Source organism: Aptenodytes patagonicus, chromosome Z, assembly GCF_965638725.1.
Source record: "Aptenodytes patagonicus chromosome Z, bAptPat1.pri.cur, whole genome shotgun sequence".
Classification (NCBI taxonomy): domain Eukaryota; kingdom Metazoa; phylum Chordata; class Aves; order Sphenisciformes; family Spheniscidae; genus Aptenodytes; species Aptenodytes patagonicus.
Genome location: NC_134982.1, coordinates 78,842,091 through 78,859,068, shown reverse-complemented (window position 1 = coordinate 78,859,068; position 16,978 = coordinate 78,842,091). Strand labels below are relative to the sequence as shown.

At 46.0% G+C, this 16,978-nt stretch overlaps 1 protein-coding gene across 1 annotated transcript in view; it reads left to right on the top strand.

The window, feature by feature from the left end:
• Nucleotides 1-14,569: 14,569 nt before the first annotated feature.
• Nucleotides 14,570-16,978, top strand: part of PALM2AKAP2 (PALM2 and AKAP2 fusion) — a 337,193-nt gene continuing 334,784 nt past the window's right edge. Inside the window, exon 1 of the mRNA XM_076362480.1 lies at nt 14,570-14,651. The gene's annotated coding sequence lies outside the window, so the exon portion shown is untranslated. The remainder of the gene's footprint in view (nt 14,652-16,978) is intronic.

Sequence of the window (16,978 nt, the reverse complement as noted above, 5' to 3'; positions counted from 1 at the left end):
TGGGAAATACCAGACCGCATGCATTCAATTAGCACACGTGCATACCGATTCCTGCATGGGCGAGTAAAAAAGATCATGAAAGCCCAGCAACACCTACCAACTAGAAGCCAGAAATACACAAATCTGCAAATAAAGCATCAGATTTCAAAAGGGAGTATAACTAATGGTGAAAGTACAGCTTAGCTAGAGATGAATTCAGGAAGATGAGTCTGTTAGCACATCTGCATGGGGAGAGTTCAAGTGGTGAGCGTGAGCAGATTCTTAAATGCAGGCTGTAGCTGAAATACAAGTGATGGTCTTGATGTGGGAATTGAGATTATATGGAGTATGCTGTACAGAGGTAAACTGAGAAGATAAACATGTTTTTTTTCAGGCCTGGGAGATTCTCTGTTAGTTGAAGTGTCTGAGACCCAAATGTCCTCTAGCTCAGCCAGGGTTACCAAGCCTGATGCAGGCGCTGCTAAATGAAGATGTATGACAGTGTCACAGAGGTGCACAGATCAACATCAAAGAACTTTCTGGTATAAAAATCTGTTTAATCTATCTGTCTGTCTAACCCCAACTAATAAACAGCTCTGACCACATGCTTTCAAACACTTGAGAAGGCCTCTTCAGCTGAGGGCTAACTGGTCTAGAAGGTCCACAATTTTCAGGCAAAAATATGACAGGGAGCTGTAGGAAGAGTGAATGACAAAAGAACAACAACAAAAAGAGGAATATACAAATGGATTTTTTTTCTTCCATTGCTGAGTGTTAAAGTGTTGAAAGTAAGAAAAATTTGTCCTAAGGAAGAGACTGTCCAGAGCAGGTGAGGTAGTCAACTCTGACTAGATATGAGACTTCATGTGGCTAATATCTTAACAGAAGTGTACACCTGCATATAGGCAATATGAAGTCCTCATACTGCAGAGACTTTATTAGCAGTGTAATGCAGCTTAAGGTGTGGTCAGGAAGGAGAACCAGCTAAATGTGGCCATACTGAGGACACAGGGGCTCATCTGATCTTGACAAGTTTGAGCAGTAAGCTGGTGAATGGGAAAGGAGAAATCATATTTCGTCTGTTCACAAACTGGCCGTTCTCTGTTGAAATGTTGTGTCCAGTTCTTGCAGCCACAGTTCAAGTAAGATGTCAGAAAATGGGCTACAGATCAGAAAAGAGCTGCAAGAACAGAGATTTGGAAGACATGCCAGTGAAAGACTTGGGGAGGTAAACCTACTTTATGCAAAAGAGAAGATAGGTAGATCACCAAGTGCAACAACTTGCACAGAGAATAGAAATTTGTATCACTCAAAAGTATGACCCAAGAGCTAGGAAATGAAGGTAAGCATATTCAGAGCAGAAATAAGGCACACATTTCTGAGCGAGGCTAATGAGTGACTGCGGCAACTTATCACCAACTCTTATGTGTTCTGGAAGCTATAAAAGAGTGTCAAAATAAGAGAAATTTCATATAGATTCGGTGACAGTGTATGGAATTGGCCTGGGAAAGAGAAGCGACTGCAAGATTATTAGTAGAGTTTAGGCACTAATACAGAAAAATCTAACCTAGAAGCAAATCCAGTACATTTTTCCTGTAGACTGATATTCTTGCTGTCAGAAGCTAATAATGGAGATGAAGGAGGAAGCAAATTTGGCTACAATTTAAGAGTCTCCCAGAGCACAGGGGAGTGGGGTGTTGCAAGGCAGAGCAGTGGTAGGAGACATTTAGACTTAATGAACAGCAGAGGCAGTGGCATTCCAGCTCCAAGGCTTCACCCAGCCAGCCGCTGACCTATGGCTACATCTAAATGTTAATGAGCCGACTCCCCGTAGCACAGCTTGCAGAAAAAGCACTGAAACAGAAGGAGGCCAAGTGTTTTGTCATTTTCCTCCAGTCTTTTACTAACTCAGTGGATGGATATAAGCAAAATAACAGTCTTGGCATTTGTCTTTGCCCAGTTCATATCATGGTTTAAGCAGAACTTGAACTCATTCAAGTTTACTTTGATTTTTTGCAGAGGGACTCAAGAAACAGCCTCAGAATGACCATTTCTTGCTGTGAGTCACATAGGATGGGCTTGTGAGGTAGCTATGATTCAGCATCCAGCAAAATATTAAATAAAAATGTAGCCCAAAATAGTTTAGACCTGTGAGGAAGAGAGCTCCTTTCTGGATACATCTGTTCTGGGTGTCCGATAACCAGTGTGGGACACAAGAGCTCACCAAAAGGTAAAATTAAAGTTACGTTTCCCGAATGAGATAACCTTGTGACTTGCAGGTTTTGTTGTTCCAGCGAGTGCATCAGAGTCCAGCTGTGGGCTAGTGGGGATCAATAAGGAGTTGTGGTGAGACGATGAGCTGTAGCAAACTTCTTGGTGCAAAAATTTGATGGCCAAGGCTAGTGGACAAGTAGCTCATTTTGGCAAGGCCAGAAAATGGAAATGTGCAAGCCTTTCACTGAATGGTCTTTTTTAATAGAATGGTGATCCAGAAAAAACTGTATTTAGACAGACTGTGCAGTAAGTAAAAAGGGCATCACTGCACCATAAGCAAGGGACTGTACCTGGTACCTGGTCTCTTTTTTCAAAAATGAGTCTACAGAAATGGTCGCTCATTCTTAATGTCAGTAATGATTTCTGCATCAACTATATTGGTCCTGTAGAAGTGACTTTATTCTAATTCCAACTGTTCTGGTAAGCAAAGCTTGCTGCTTTGCTTTTGGCAGACTGAAAATCAAAGCTATTTCTTAAGAAAACACGTTGCAAAACAAAAGTCCCCTTTTGAAATTGTCTTAAATTTTTCTACCAGATATTCTAGACAAAAAGATCTGCTTAGTTTAGTTTTCAATTACATTTATGCTCCATTTTAGCTTTTTAAAAATAATGCAAAATCCATTTTCCTCATTTTTAGTTTTGATTTCTCAAAACTAAGGCCATTTCTACTTCTCTGTCATTTTGCACTTCAGAGAAACAAAAGAAGAGAACACAAGAACATCAATTTCCTCCAAAAGCCACTTCTTATTCTGGTCCCCTTTTTCTGTGGGAAAGAGTAAATAAAGGCAAGAAAATGGAAGAAAACAAAATAAAAAGAAAGCAAAAAGAAGAAATTTTTTCAGACGTAACAAAATTGATTAAAGCATTTATTTTGAAGCATAAAAGCCCTTTCCTTTCTTTTTAAGTTGACATATTAAAAAAAAAGACAAAATAAATACTTTCATTCTTTCCTAAAATAAAATCACAATTGGAAAGCAACTGGAGTGTTTTTGGAAAGTGTTCTGGTAAAAGTGTATACCAGTCCTGCTCTCTGGCAGTGGCAGCAGCAGCATTAATAACGCTGAAGGCCAAATGCTAACCCCAATTATACTTCTGCAAAACTATTGTCTCCATGTCTTGCCATATATATGTACCCAGTGCCTTCAGTCAGTTTTCACAGATGTCTTTAACAGCCATTTACTTTTCTTGCTGGGACCACAACTCATTTTTTGTAGCGCTGTTGGTCCCATTGTGTCAACAGAGCTTGTTTTTGAGCAGTATGAACTCTACCATTCCCACTGACAGATACGCTGAGTAAGAACGATATTTAGGCATTTTACTGAGAGCAACATTTGTGATGTGTGCACTTTTTTCTTCACCTTCCTTCATTTTTTTCCTCCTCTGCCTCCCTTGGTCCCGCTATTGAAGAGGGAGAACTTGCTATGACTGCCTATGAGACACAGAAATCTGCATTTAGTGTTTTGTGCGGGAGCGAGTACAATGGGAATTGCTCTAATTTGTCTCTCTGTAGCTGCCTGAGCTCATTTGTATGGTATGGTCTGGTTTTGATAAAAATCACAGCTTAGGAAACATTTGTTAATATTTTTGGTAAAATGTTCAAAGAGACATATTTTATGTGAAAAATAATTCCTTTTTCCTGTGTTAACAGTTTCAGTGAAAATAAATCTTTCTGTTAATAGCCATTTTGTTGAAAACGTTTATTCTCTTGCAAGTGTTTCATCAGCGCTCAGCACTTTCCCATGCTTGCTGAGATCAAACGAGAAGGATGCTTTGGTTTGCACCTCCTTATAGTGCGGTGGAGGACATTTGTTCCATGCTTGCCTCCCTGAAGTCAATAGGACTACTGATGTCAATAGGACCTAGCTCTAAACAATCCACATCACAAGGGGATGTTGGGGAAGAAATGGTGCTACGCCATTAGTCTCACACATCAACACCTATGGGAGCAAAGCCCCTGCGTGGCCAGCAGTGGACTTCGGGCACTACCAGCCCGAAGAGAGGACAGTCCCCAGTGGTTCCTGCACCAGCTGTAGTTCAGCTCCTCCAAACGAAAAGCGCACCTCTGCTGTGGCCTTGGCAGAAACAACTTTGGAGGGGCCAAAGTTTATGTGGTGGCTTAAAACCTCACGGCTGAGCAAGCCTTTCAACAGGGAAGTGGCTTTTGTTGCTAACCAGAGCCATGTTTTTCAGCAGTCTGATGGTTCCTGCACATCAGTATTGCCTTTTATTGCTCCTTGAGTCACCACTCTGCCCCCACCAGTGGAAAAGGTGGTGAGAAGGTAGGGTCTTGCCTCCAGAGAAAAGCTGGGCATGGAGCTGCGGAGCCTCAAAAGGCGGTAAAAAGTCTCCTCCTCCCTCTGTAGCCAATTCAACTGGAGGAGGTTAGGTTGGTCCACAGCCCTGTGCAGGATCAGTCCCTTGTGAAGGCCCAGATGTCATGTTCTGGACAAATCCATGCTGCTGCTCGGGTGGGTTTGTTTTGTCGTCGCAGCCTCTCTGTACAGAGGCAGGGTCCATGAAAAATGGAAATAGAGAAGAAACCGAAAAATTCACCCCTCCACCAGGTGCTCTTGAGGGCTCCTCAGAGCTCCAGCTGATCCCTACAGCTCCTCACAGCACACTGCTGGTGTTCACCTAATGAAGCTGGCAAGAGCTTAAAGTTAAAATGCAGCTGTGCTTAGGTAGCATTTTCGTGTTAAGGAAACAAGGCTTCCTTAGCCACCAGAAGGCTAGAGATATGTTTGTCTTATGTGTGTATTTTATGCTAGGGGAGATCACATTATTAATTCAGAGATTTATCAGAGAACAGATTGATTTCTAACTCATTTTTATAGAGAGTTTTCAGAGTTTAGAATATTTTCCCAATTTTTTTTTTAATTATCATATTCTACTTTTAAAGTATGGATTTGCTATTGAGTAAATAGACAATATCGATACATTTCAAAACAAAATCATACTGTGAGATTCCCCAGAACATGCTCTTTTACAAAATTGGAATCGTTTGACATTTATTTTTATTCTCACCATGCAGTGTGCGGCCTGGGGCCTTGCGTGTCACACTGCGTCCATATCTGTTGCAGAACAGAGAACAAATTATTTCCACTTTGCTCGGAGGAGATGGGAAATTTTTGAAGCAGGTCCAATTCTGATCTCCTTCCCCCTCTTTTCCTTCCGAAAATGTTCAAATGAATACCTAAATATACATCAAGTAATAAGCAATCTGCGAAGGTGCAAAGCTGAAGGACAGAACCGACCCCTCTCACAGCTTCCCCCTCTCACAGCAAATAAAACCAGTCTCATGATTCAGTCACTGGTACCAAGCTACCCTGTTATTCCCTGACTCAGGATAAGACTGAAATGGAACAAAACCACCTTGCTTCTCCTCCGTCAGGATGGCACAGATGCCTTCAGATCCCTGTTGAAGGCAGAAGATGCATCCTCCCCCTCACTTGAATAGATGGCATCTGCCTTTGTCCCTCAGAGCTAGATACAGTTAATTGTGCAGATTAGGCTTTCCCAGATTGCTTTACTACACACAGTCCTTTCTCATGAAATGTAAGTAAGATCTGTATTTAGATCTTATGAAGCCGTAGAATAAGATACAAAAATCACTGCTTGAGGACTATAGTCTATTGCATTTTTTTACTTTAAGATAATGTGCTGAGATACTACAATACTGGAGACCTTGTAAGAGCTCCAGCTGACAGATTTTTTTACTCTAAATTTAGGCATAAACCCTTACATGACACCCACTGCCCTGTTTTTGTTGTTTAGGGTCTATCTTCTCTCAACCTCAATATTTCTGTAGGCCTCTTTAATGAAGTGCTGACATACTAAATATTTTTTTCATTAATACAATGTTATTGTGGATTTCTTTCCACATTCACAGTGTGCATTACCGGGACAGTTTTCCCCAGTTTGCTTTAGGTTCCTTCCCTTACACTTCCCTCACTTCAGGAGCTCAGTGATTTACTAATCCTACAATCTTCTGGGCGTCTCTTTTCACTGTAGGATGCCATCCCAGTGACTTCAATGAGTCTAGTCACAGAACAGTGTGCACAGTTGCTTCAGCAGTGCCCCAAAACCCTGCCTGGAGATAGTCAGTTGTCAAACGTGCACTGTTTTACTGGGAGACATTTTTGAAGATTTTGGATTTAACTGTTTTTTTAACTTGTTTAGGAAGCTTTTGCATCAAACTGTTAGTTAAAAAGAAGAAGAAGCAGGGAAAATAAAGCCTGCATTGTTTGTAAGAGTTACTAACAAAATTGCCTCTGAATGTAAAGTGCTTCTTAAGACTTACCTTCACTGATTTCTGGGACAGAGACACTAAATTTCAGAAATTATAGCAAACTGCACAGCCAAAGTCCATCTTAATTCAACAAAACTCTTAATCACATGCTCACTTAAAGCCAAGCCTGTGCATACATGCTTCGCTGATCACTGTCAGCAATTTTGAATTTAATTTGGTTTTTGAGATCAGATGTTATATTCTGATATCGTGCAAAGGGAGAGCATTAGGAGCACAGGAACACTGGCAGCTGGGAACAGCTGATATACATTTTAACATGGGGACACACACGTAACATGCATTGTACGTGCTGTAAGCACGTAACATGTTTAATATATGTATTGTTGAGAAAGGTCTTCAGCTGATGGTCACACCAGATGCAAACATACTGCAGATGGAAAAGTGGAAGGAGGCACTATGCCTCTGTGTGACTTGTGCCATGGTACAGGACACGGAGCAGAGGCTCCTCTGAGTGGTACCAATGGCAGAAGTAGAGAAGTGTTGGGCAAAATTGCACCTGGGAATTATAATCTAGGCACGCTGCAGAATTTCACCAGAGGTACTGTGTGTGAATGGCTAATCACACATACAACTTTCTTTGTATTACTGAAGTTACCAGTACTGTCAGCATTTTCCTTTGTACAAGATTCAGCATGGAGCTGGAGTGTCTCAGCATATTTCTGCCCAGCTCAGTGCAGAGCTGGGTTGATACTAGTGGTCTTTAGAGATGCTCAACATAGCTGATAGTTTTCTGGAACTGGTGAAGCTGCAACAGAGCCAGAAGAGTCTGGGAAGTGCTGCGGAAAGTGGGACAGGACCAGCTTTTGCAATCCTCAACCCATCACAGACACATTATTTCTCTAAATTGCATTAATGTCTGATGTCATAGTCATATTCAGTACTGTGAAAATTAATTTCAATTTAAAATGTTTTGGTTCTATGGTAACTGCTAGAAACTGTTATGAATATAACTTCTTAAGGGCCTGGTAATGTCAGTGGAAAGACTCACAATGACTTTGGCTTTGCCTATAAATCTTTGGCTCCATCTTAGAATGCAGCCTCCTAAAATGGATGGAAAAAGCCAGATTTTTCACTCCAAGTTTTTGGCTTTACTTTTTTCCTCTGTCCCTGTGTCCACACCTTTTCTGTCATGAGGTGGATGCAGATTTAAACACAGAATAGGAGGGTGCCCGCATACTGGAGGCTTTTAAGAGCAGATTAGACGTGAGCACTCAAGTCGGGAATGCTTTCAGTTTGTTTAGATGACTCTGCCTTGCAGCAGGGGAATAGACCTGATAACCTCCAAGGTCCTTTTTGTGAGACCCCCAAAGCATAAATGCTGTGCTTCTGTGTTGCACCTCTCCATCTGAATTCATATTTGTTTGTCCTGAGCACAGCAGTGTGTGCAATCAGCCACAGCCCTCCTTCAGGATGGGCTGCATGTTTAGCCTCTAGACCTTCACCAAAGAAAACATCATTAAGTGAAGCAGGCATTTGACATTCTCTTCTCTCTTGCAGAGAGAAAATCATTCCCTTGGCCTCACTGAAGCCACTGATCTTTGGCCTCTGCTGTCATCCACTGCATGTAGCCTTCTGTCTGCTGACAGGTGACTGCACACTTGGGGAGCTCTAAGTACACAGAAAATCATGGAGGAAGAGGGATGTGCTTGTGCCTTACAGTCTTTCTCAGGTGCTAAAACAGGTGTTTGTTTCCCCAACCCCTGCCACAGCTGGAAACATGTGCTCTCATGTATTCTTATTATATGTGGCTGGATAAGGACTCCAATTTTCAGCAATGCAGCATCACTGTCAAATGGAAAGAAATAAAGAAGCAATGACAGCTGTAATTGTCCACATGGCCAAGGGTGTGGGGTGTCTGGTTTGGGACGTTTAATACATTTCACACCTAGGGAAACTGAGGCATGGAGAGGTGACATGTCTCATGGAAGGACACCAGGCAGGCTACTGACAGAGCACCTCAGAAATCATGAATCCTTCTGCCTGTGGGGACTGCTCCAAAAGCCTGCTTTCCTCTGATCTCTGCCCTTAGACATGTGGGTTGTCACCTCCAGCCCCACATCCTCCAGACGTTCAGCCCCAAATTACAAAGGTCCTTTCTGTTACAAGTGGAGTCCACTGATGCTCTTCCTCTTGCCCTGAATAAGGGACATGGGGCAGTTTGTGGAGATCTGGCATCAGCTTCCAGACTGATGCTCACGGAGTGGTGCTCAAGCCTTCATTTCCCCTTTCATGCTAGAGCAGGGATACAAAATGCCTTCCCTCAGTCCCGCACCCAGCAGAAAAGTCTTTCCTACATGCTTCATCTTGAGCTCTGCTGATCTGAATTTCTGGAAACCATGGGCCTGCTTCCTACTAAATGTGTAAAGGACAAAGAGCAGCCACCCCACCTCCATTTCTTTCCCTGGTACCACCAGGTGACGAGAGTCAAGGCAGGTAAGGCAGCCGGACATCCAGCTCTTCAAAGCAAACTCACAGCCTTAGCATGTTTGCTCTTTGCTTTGCTTCATGCAATATCCATCCCTGCACTTACTCAACATTTGGGGGCTGTTGACCCACCTCCTCACTGGGTGCATGCTGCTCTGTGCCCTCTGCTCACCCTGCTCCTGCCCCTCCTCTTCCCGCAGCCTATTTCAGTGGCGTGTCAGCAGGTACTTTTGGTAAGGGTGCGACCAACTGAGCAATAAGGCACGTTGTTCGGATCCTGCACAGCTCTCACAACGATTTTCTTGCCAGTGCCGTGCCACGGCTCCTTTCAGAGGCAGAGATGGCTGGCACAGGCTGTGAGGGGGGGGAAGGGAGCAAATGGACACAGGCGCCGGAGGGCAGGGAGGGGGGTGGCAGCAGAGTGGGAGGAGGCAACCATCTGTCTTCTTGCTGTGTTTCACCAGCAATTGAATTGGAAGACAGGGACGGCGAGCAGGATGAACCCCCCGTAATCCAAGAGGAAGCAGTCAATGACCTGCTACGCCACCTGGACACTCACAAGTCTATGGGGCCGGATGGGATCCACCCGAGAGTGCTGAGGGAGCTGGCGGAGGTGCTCGCCAAGCCACTCTCCATCATTTATCAGCAGTCCTGGTTAACGGGGGAGGTCCCGGATGACTGGAGGCTTGCCAATGTGACGCCCATCCACAAGAAGGGCCGGAAGGAGGATTCGGGGAACTACAGGCCTGTCAGCCTGACCTCGGTGCCGGGGAAGATTATGGAGTGGTTCATCTTGAGGGCGCTCACAAGGCATGAGCGGGACAACCAGGGGATCAGGCCCAGCCAGCACGGGTTCATGAGAGGCAGGTCCTGCTTGACCAACCTGATCTCCTTCTATGACCAGGTGACCCGCCTAGTGGATGAGGGAAAGGCTGTGGATGTGGTCTACCTGGACTTCAGTAAGGCCTTTGACACCGTCTCCCACATCATTCTCCTGGAGAAGCTGGCGGCTCACGGCTTAGACAGGTGGACTCTGCGCTGGGTCAAAAACTGGCTGGACGGCCGGGCCCAGAGAGTTGTGGTGAATGGAGTTACATCCAGTTGGCGGCCGGTCACGAGCGGTGTTCCCCAGGGCTCAGTACTGGGGCCGGCCTTGTTTAATATCTTTATTGATGATCTGGATGAGGGGATTGAGTGCACCCTCAGTAAGTTTGCAGACGACACCAAGTTGGGCGGGAGTGTTGATCTGCTCGAGGGTAGGAAGGCTCTGCAGAGGGACCTGGACAGGCTGGATCGATGGGCCCAGGCCAACTGTATGAGGTTCAACAAGGCCAAGTGCCGGGTCCTGCACTTCGGCCACAACAACCCCATGCAGCGCTACAGGCTTGGGGAAGAGTGGCTGGAAAGCTGCCTGGTGGAAAAGGACCTGGGGGTGCTGGTCGACAGCCGGCTGAACATCAGCCAGCAGTGTGGCCAGGCGGCCAAGAAGGCCAATGGCATCCTGGCCTGTATCAGAACTAGTGTGGCCAGCAGGAGTAGGGAAGTGATCGTGCCCCTGTACTCAGCACTGGTGAGGCCGCACCTCGAATACTGTGTTCAGTTTTGGGCCCCTCACTACAAGAAGGATGTTGAGGTCCTGGAGCGTGTCCAGAGAAGGGCAACGAGGCTGGTGAGGGGTCTGGAGAACAAGTCCCATGAGGAGCGGCTGAGGGAACTGGGGCTGTTTAGCCTGGAGAAGAGGAGGCTGAGGGGAGACCTCATCGCTCTCTACAACTCCCTGAAAGGAGGTTGTAGCGAGGTGGGTGTTGGTCTTTTCTCCCAAGTAACAAGCGATAGGACGAGAGGAAATGGCCTCAAGTTGTGCCAGGGGAGGTTTAGATTGGACATGAGGAAAAATTTCTGTACTGAAAGGGTGGTTAAACATTCAAACAGGCTGCCCAGGGAAGTGGTTGAGTCCCCATCCCTGGAGGTATTTAAAAGACGAGTAGATGAGGCACTTAGGGACATGGTTTAGTGGACATGGTGGTGTTGGGTCGACGGTTGGACTCGATGATCTTAGAGGTCTTTTCCAACCTCAATGATTCTATGATTCTATGATTCTATGATTCCCTGCGCTGCCAGTCTCTTTGCGCCTGCAAACAGCAGACAGCTCAGCCTGGATGGCAGGTCGCTGCTCAGCTCACCTGCCCAGCCGCTCTGCAAGCAACAACTTGCTGGCTTCAGAAAGACTGTCCTGGTGCCCCCTCCCCTGATGAAGCCACAGGACTGTGCCCAAACATTCAGATTAAAATATAATGTCTTCCTTACTGTTCAGCTGGAAAATAATTCAACCGGATCCTCAGATAGGGAATCAATTGTATTTGGAAATGACAAAGGGCTGTCCTTGCTTCTAAGCACCTATGGCTGCACTCAGCAGGTTTGATTGATGATGTGATTACTGTCCATACCAAACGGTCATAGAGTCAAAAAATACTTGGCCAGCCATCCGTCCCACCCCTCCAACCTTTCCAAAGACTAACACAGCACTTCATTGCAGCACAAAAACCGAAGAGATATGTCATGCATTCAAGTCAGCTCTGAAATGCATGGGAAACAGCCAAAGATTGCTTGATATGCAGGTAGGACAAAGCATTATCAAAACAGACAAACAGAGCTATGATGGGAAATTTCTGTAAATGAATTACAGATTATAAGGTATCAGCTGTTATTTAAATAAACAGAAGGAAACAAGTATACATGTGTACATTTGTGTAAAAAATACATATAAACATGCATATGTACATATCTGTTCCTATATCACAGCTTTCATTTATGTACTTTCTGGCTGTCATCCCTCAAACTCTGTCTGAAAGACGAAAAGAAAACAGTAGGAGTGTGTGGATGTTGTGTGTGGCACAGTATTTTGAAAACTGATTTTCAAAGCAGTTTGAAAAGAGCAAGGAAGGAGAAAATAAGAACAGAGTTCATCATGGCTCAGCAGAAGGAGGCATAGAGTGCCAGAGGCTTTGACAGCACACGTGTGCCCCGGCTCTGGTGTCCTCCCATGAGCTCCAGAAAGCTGCTAGGATGTCAATGTCTGAATACCTTTAGAAAGCTGGTCTTATTTGCTCTCTCCTTCAATTGCTCACATTTAAAATCTCTAACTTCTCCATCGTGCCAGCATGTCAGGAGACATTCTGAAATGGTAAAAAAAAAAAAGTAATCATAAAGCCTTGTAAAAAAAGGCAGTGATTCAAAGGTAGGGCGTAGTTAATTACATTTGTCTCTGAGCTAATCCTGATGTGCAGACCGAAAGAAACGTGCACCCTTTTTGCCTTCCACGCTCCCCACATAGACAGGACAAGGTAAAAGAGCGACTTTCCCGAATATCTTGAAAGAGGATGGGGAGGTGACATGGGCAGACAACTGAAGGTGTCTATTCATGCCCGCTGGAGAGAGCAGATATCAGTGTCAGAGGAGCTGAGACAGTCTATCACACTGACTTCTGCTAGTCTAGGAAGACTCTTTGGCTGGAGTTATTCAGCCTCTCTGAGTAGCTGGGCAAATCCTGTCCATCTCAAGTTCTCTGGATGAGAAAGGTGATTTTATGGGTTTTGCAGTGTTTAATCAGATGGAGAAACACCCTTGCTCTTTCCCTCCAGGGACTTACTGCAAAAAGAATGTTAAATATGTGGAGTGTAACAAAGTAATATTAATCACTTATGACAGTTATTATGAGGATTAAATAATCATTTTCTGTAAATTGGCTATAAATAATACTTATTGTTAATCAGCATGATTCTTAATACTGTAGTTCATTGTGAAAGCTCTTGCAGGCTTTGTACTTTAGAAAGATGTATTCAGAATTGCTTTGAGAAGTACTATGGCTGCACTCACATGAATAGTTTAGTTTAGTTTCTTATGGTTTTATGGATGTGGCAGCTTTACATGTAAATGTATGAATGCTTGAATACCATATACAACCTCATTGATAGTGGGACTCATTAACAGTGGGCTTAATTTCTCTTGAGATCTTGTTCAAACTTTTTTTTATCAGTTCATTACGATAAAAATGTCATGGATTGTGTTTTTCTCTGGTGTAATACCAGAAGTTGCACTGGTAAAACAGCTCTACCTCAGTGATAATCCACAAATTAAAATAATTAATTGGCCCTGAACAAACACTGCAGGACCTGGAAGAAATAGTTACAGCCCATTAGTTGAAGTTTCGTGTCCTAATGACATGCTAGCGTCAGGCTCATTGGGAAGGACACCACGTCACTGTATTACCAACTGCACTGCGATAGCAGCTCAGCTGGACGCTGCGAGCTTCTGTCCCAGCGAGAGGAAAACCTCTGCTGGGCAGCACAGGCTGCTGGGAGAGTGCTGCTCCCCGCTTCAGATGGAACAGCCGAGCTCCTCGTGGGCCTCTTCATGCGTCAGGCCCCAGAGAATTCAGCACTGGATATTGAAAGTCACCTCTGCTTTGGCGGGTTGTTCCTACCACACCTCACAAGGACAGGGACCGCTCCCGAGCTCTCCCCCATGAAACTCCAGCATTGCAGCTGTAGAGGGAGGTGAGCAGGAGGGGCAAGTTTGTGGGGGTGAAAAAGCCCACTGGATAGTTTTGGACGCCACAGGGAAATGCAGCCTCTTGCTCAGCAAGTCCTTTTTGGGTGCCCGAAGACACAAGGAAGGAGCAGGAGAAGCAGAGACAGTCCAAGGCTGGGGGCAGAGTCCACAGCTCCCTCCAACTTCAGTTACATCTACAGTGGTGGTGGCTGCCCCCTCCAAGCCCACACAGTTTATTCCTGAAGGATGAACAAGGTGTGTGGGAAACCTCTCCTGGAAGCACTAGCTTCCTCTCCTCCCCATCAGCCACACCACTTCTCTCTCCCCAGCAACAGGCTGGAAAGCTCTGGCCTTTTCTCTCTCTTTCTTGACTAGAGGGAGGACGCAGCTAATACGCAGATTTCTTTGAGCATGTATTGGCTTTTTTCCTTAAGTTCAGGAATTTGCATTTCCTCATCTCTAACATCAGAGACTTAAAGCTCCTCAACCTTGCTTGGACATTGCATGGACAGGTGATACCCAGGAGGCTCATGCATTGCACACAGATAGCACCACTCACAGGACTAAAAATAGGCAGGACCCAAATCCTTACGAAACGTGAAAGCTTATATACTACATAGTTTAGGGCTTATATACTGAACAGATACTTGTAAGGCAGCACTTCAAAGCATGCCCCCAAGGAGACGGCATCGGTGCTATTTCTGCATGCAGCCATGTACACACAGTGCATGCACAGTGCAATATCCTGCTCCTGGCTGCTTCTCCTGCATTTTCATTTGCTGGTCTGCAGTGCGTGTGCCTAACAGCCTGCTGTAGGCACACGCACACACGAAGCCTGGGGCAGGAGTATTGTTACAGTTTCCAAGAAAGCGTGTTGCCCAATTGCCTCCCTTTCTGCCTGGAAACAACACTGAGGCATCCTTTGAGTTCACTCCTCACAGTCTCCAGAGACGAAGCTGAAATCAGGAGAGAGGAAAAACCATATAAATGAAGAGGGTGGGGAGCTCCACCTCACAAAACCGTTTCTGATACAGACCAGAAGAAAAGCAGTGAACGCCGTCTCACCCACACCCTGTGTGCAGGCTGAGGAGGAAATCCCCATCCCGGCAGTCGGGTGAGTATGGATGCTCTCTGTTCCCATGGCTGCCATCCCTCTTCCCCAGCATGTTTCCATGGCAACCAATCCACCAGGCTTGATCCAGCAGTGCCAGGACCTGCCCGCTCTGCTTTGGTCCTATGGGCGCTAGCTGGAGGCTCTCTGCCCCAGAGACATCCATCTCCTTCCGCGTTTTTGTCTGTGGAGCAGGAGCAGGCGGCGTAAGGCTGGGCTGGGCAGGCAGCCAGGTGTCACATCCCTGGGACTGCACACAGGTAGCTTTGCTCCAGCGGGGCGTTATGTCGAAGAGGCATCCCCACGCAGCGCTGAGCTCCCCTCTCATCGGCCCAGCGTTCCTGGGGCTCCCTGCTTCAGGCTCCCTGCTGCAAACCAGCAGGATGTGAGACTCGGGATGCAAATCGGGAATGGCAGCAAGTCACTCCGGGAGGTCGAGAGCGAGGGAAAAAGTCTGATGGGAGGAGGGTGGGGGACTAAAATGCTTAATGCATCAGACTATCCACAGAGGCAGTGGAGACCCTAGCCTAGGAGAAGGGAGGAGCCGTAGAAAGAGACAGTACCAAAACCTGAGCAAATATTTTCTGAGCATCCCTGCATGGGGTGGAGGAGACAGGCAGGTACGTGAGCAGAAGAGGGATTAATGGGCAAGCGAGGGGATGACCTGTGCACTTCCCAAGCAGGTAGCCAGCCTGCTGTCCTAGCACTGCCCCATCAGCAAGCAGTGGTTGCACACTGAGAGGGGAGTTGCATTGCCCTGGGTCTCACAGCAGGTCAGTGTGCATCCAGCACAAACCTGGACCCACAGCACTGCCTTCACCTCAGCATGGAAAACAGGGAGGAAATACGGTTTAAAGGGGAAAGCACTAAGCAGGTGACTCAAGTGCCTCTTCTAATGTTGGCCCCTGGCCCCTTTGCTAAGCAAGTTGCACAGTCTGCCTGTGATTCAGTCTCCATTTCCGGAACAGGAATGACAGCACATCCCTGTTTCCCAGGGACACTGTGAGAGGAAAATGCATCTTGTAATCTGGAAGACTCATCACCCTGCGGTAACAAGGTTCATTCATATACAAACATTTTCATATGGATCCTCAGTGCAGCCAAGAAATCTCTTGCCTCCTCAGCCTTTGCAGCTTGTGGGCATACAGGGAAGCATTTATTTTGGAAGCTGAGGGGCCTCCTTTTGCTGCTGGCTGCTATGACTGTCTCTGGAAATGTAGTGAGGCAGAGCAGCACATGGAGGAGAGGAAAAGGTGTCTGTAGCACAGCACATACAACCAGGCTATGGAAATCACTGCCACTGGGCGTCACTGTGCCCACGAGTTTAGCAAAATTGAAGAAGTAAGCATTTTCTTACAGGCACGACAGAAGTATCCAGGCTTGTGGAGAACCATGGTCTTGTTAGCTTCTGTTTTGGAAGTCACGTGAAGCCCTCAGGGGCTTGCCTGTGGCAAATTATCCCATACCTGCCTTCTTACACTCCCCCTGCTTGTCCAGAGGGCTGTGGCCAGCGGCAGGATGATGGAGCACTGTTCTTGAACCTGGTGTCTCTCTTGTTCTGTAGCCTTTTTTAAAAATGCTGTCAGGATCAGGGAGGTCTAAGTGATCTCTTGTACATGCTCCATCTTCTTCCCCATCCCAGGAAGAGGGACAGGGCCCATGTCTTAGCTATTGCCATTGTATTCAGGGGAAAGCTCAATGCATCTACAACTTGCCATCTTACTTTTGAAGGGCAGACTTCTGTAAGGTGCCAGGATCCTGAAAGCTGCTAAAGTGTTGTCTGAGACTGATTAAACCTGCTTAAATCCATGCAGGAGAAAAGCAATGTAATCGTGATCCAAAGTGAAGGACCATGTGGGGTAAAGGCATTGGATTAGCAGCAGTGCTGTGGCAAGACAGCTTCTTTCAGTGCTGGGATTAAATATACAGCCAGGCTGCTGTACTTGTGAAAAATGCCACCTTTGCAAGCACTGCTCTTGTCCTTCTTTCCTCTCTTGGTGGATCTGTCTGTGGCTCCTGCACTGCCACTTACCAGTGAGAACCGGCCATATACAATATAATCCACTCATTTCACCTGCACAAGTGCCTACCATGAGGGTCCTGCTCAGCTACCACCAACCATCCACCTTTCTATTCATGGTTCATCACCCTTCCTCCCATGCCTTCTCTTCATCCTTAAAACTGCTGAACCTGTCCCAGCACTTCCCTTCCATGCCAAGGGCTAGCCCCAGACCTCGCCGAAGGCCAACATTGTGTGTGAGGAGTAAGTTACCCTGATATCCCCCCTTTTTATTTTCATCACTGGTGTAGCATGCTCCATTTCCACCCAA